Raw genomic sequence first — 3,209 nt, 5'->3', positions numbered from 1 at the left:
ATTCTACTTTGCAAGACTTTGCGTAGACAGCTTGACTCACATAGTCCTTAGAAAAGCTCATTGTTCCCTTTTTGAACTGGTCCATGTATTATAGAATATGTGGTTGCCTACCTAATGTTACTGAAAGGGCTGTCCAACTATCTCTGCCAAAACTGTGTTTTATTGCCTGAAACTCCCATTTTGACAATCATTTCTTTAGATTTTTAATATTGCCTTTTCAGAATTTGTATATTGCCATTGTGAGGTATGAAGATTGTATTTCCAAAAATAGCCACAGCAATATTCCTGGCCTTAAATGCTCTCCCAGAACCTTGCAGCCATATATCAGTAAGCAGAGCCTATTTTCCCTGTCCTTGAAGTGGACTAGGCTACTTGGCAAATAGAGAACAACAGAAGGAATGTGGCATGACTTCAGAAACTAGTTCATACAGACCATATGGCTCCTGCCTGCTCTCTAATCTCTATCTCTCTTTCTTTATGTGCTCACCCTTGGAACCCAGCCACCAGGCTATAAGAAAGCCCAGCAGTCATATGGAAACATCACATGCAAGTATTCTGGTTACAACCAAAGCTGAAGTCCCACCCAGACAGCATTAAGGCCACACAGGTGAGTGAGTGAGTGAGTGAGTGAGTGAGTGAGTGAGTGACCCTTCAGAGAATTACAGCTATCAGTCTCTGAGCCACTCTAGTCTACTCTGGCTGAGTATGGATTTGTTAGTAAGTAAATGGCACACTGTTTTAAGTCACTTAGCTTTGAGGTAGTTTTTGTTGTTGTTGTTTAATGTAGCCATAAATAACCAATAGGAAAAACACATTAATATTGGTACAGGTTAAATTCTCAGATTAGCTAGCCACTTTGTGGTAAATATAGGGAACATGAGGGATTATAACATGAAAAGAAAAAGGAAGAAGAGAAATGATTTATCTAAAGCAAAACCTTTTCTGTTTATGTTGGGTAGAGAAACTATAAAACTCTTAGAAGAAGACACAGGGGAAAAGCTTCACAACGTTGGATTTGGTAATGATTCCTGGATGTGACATCAAAAGCATATGCCACAAAAGAAAAATAATAGAAAACTGGATTGCATCAAAATGAAAAACCTTGGTGCATGAAAGGACACTATCAACAGAGTAAAAATGCAGCCTATGGAATGGGAGAAAATATTTGCCAGTCATATAAATAAAACCTTGGATTGTGAGTAACTTGTTCTGCAAGATGCGCAAACATTTCTAATTTTAACTTGATAAACCAGTGATGTCTTGCAATATGAGTAGTATATGATGCCAAACATCACATGATCACAACTGGGCCATTGGTTCTTGAAATTCGCTTTGATATTCAAGTGCTTGGGATTACAAACATGTTTCCAGAATGAATTATGCTCACAAACCAAGGTTTTACTGTATATGATAACGGGTTAATATCCCAAATATAAAAGGAATGCCTAGAATTCAACAATAACAAATCTGATTTAAAAATGGTATGGGTGGTGGCCCAAGCCTGATTCCTGGCCTCTCCTCTTACTCCTGGAACAGCATGAGCTTCATCAACCGCTCTACCTTTTCCTCCAACTACAGGTCCCTGGGCTCAGTGCAGTCGCCCAGCCACCAGGTTCAGCCAGTCAGCAGTGCAGCCGGGGTCTATGCAGGCACTGAGGGTTCAAGCTCCTGGATCTCCATATCCTGCTACTCTAGCTTCAGGATGGTTGGGGGCCTGGGACATGGCCACCAGGATAGCCAGGGGTCTAGTGGGCATAGGGGAAATCCAGGGCAAGAAGGAGACCATGCAAGACTTGCATGACCATCTGGCCTCCTACCTGGAGAGGGTGAGGAACCTGGAGGCTGATAATCAGAGACTGGAGATCAAAATCTGGAAACACCTAGAGAAGAAAGAACCCCAGGTCAGAAACTGGGGACATTACTTCAAGACCATCAAGGCTCAGTTCTTTGAAAATTCTGTGGACAATGTCCACATTGTTCTGCAGATTGACAATGCCCATCTTGCTAATGATGACTTCAAAGTCAAGCATGAGATGGAGCTGGCCATGTGCCAGTCTTTGAAGAGTGACATCCATGGCCTCTGTGAGGTAATTGATGACACCAATGTCACTTGGCTGCAGCTGGAGACAGAGATTGAGGCTTTCAAGGAGGAGCTGATCTTCATGAAGAAGAACCAGGAGGAGGAAGTAAAAGGTCTACAAAACCAAACTGTCAACTCTGGGTTGACCATGGACTTAGATGCCCCCAAAATCTCAGGACCTCAGCAAGATCATGGCGGACATCCGGGCCCAGGATGATGAACTGGCTCAAAAACCGAGAGAAGCTGGACAAGTACTGGTCTGAGAAGATTGAGGAGAGCACCACAGTGGCTACCTCACAGACCACTAAGATAGGATCAGTTGAGATGACCCTCATGGAGCTGAGACGTACAGCCCAGACCTTGGAAATCAACCTGCACTCAATGAGAAACCTGAAGGCCAGCTTGGGGAACAGCTTGGGAGGTGGAGGCCCACTACATGATGCAGATGGAGCAACTCAACAGGGTCCTGCTGCATCTGGAGTCAGAGCTGTCCCAGCCCAGGCAGAGGGACAGTGGCAGAGAGTGGCCAAGAGTATGAGGCCTTCCTTGCTCAATGTCAGGTTTAAGCTGAAGGCTGAGATCACCACCTACCGTCGCCTGCTGGAACACAGGTAGGACTTCAGTCTTGGTGATCCCCTGGATAGCAGCAATTCCTTGTAAACCATCTAGATGACCACCACCCACAGGATTGTGGACAGCAAGGTCCTAAGACCAACGATACCAAAGTTCTGAGGCACTGAAGCAGCAGAAGCAGGGTACCTATGGAGAGCAGGAGGCCAATAAAAAGTTCAGAGGTCAACAAAAAAATTAAAAAATTAAAAAATTAAGAATAAATGGTAGGGTGTCTGATTGGCTCAGTCGGTTGAGCCTCCAACTCTTGATCTAGTCTAAGGTCACGATCTTGCGGTTTGTGAGTTCAAGCCCTGCGTTGAGCTCAGCACTGGCAGTGTGGAGCCTGCTTGGGATTCTTTTTCTCTCTCTTTCTCGCTCTCCCCCTTCCTTGCTCATGCTCACTCTCTTTCTCCTTCTCTCTCTCTCACACAATAAATAAATAAACATTTTTTTTTAATGGGGAAAGGACTTGATAGATATTTTTCCAAAGAACATATACAAATGACCAATAAGGACA

General features: G+C 44.0%; 1 pseudogene; it reads left to right on the top strand.

Annotated features, from left to right (window-relative positions):
* Positions 1 to 1,473: 1,473 nt before the first annotated feature.
* On the top strand, positions 1,474 to 2,820 carry LOC125167783 (keratin, type I cytoskeletal 18-like; annotated as a pseudogene).
* Positions 2,821 to 3,209: the final 389 nt, after the last annotated feature.

This window comes from Prionailurus viverrinus, chromosome A1 (genome assembly GCF_022837055.1).
Source record: "Prionailurus viverrinus isolate Anna chromosome A1, UM_Priviv_1.0, whole genome shotgun sequence".
Taxonomy (NCBI): domain Eukaryota; kingdom Metazoa; phylum Chordata; class Mammalia; order Carnivora; family Felidae; genus Prionailurus; species Prionailurus viverrinus.
This window is presented reverse-complemented; position numbering and strand designations above follow the sequence as displayed.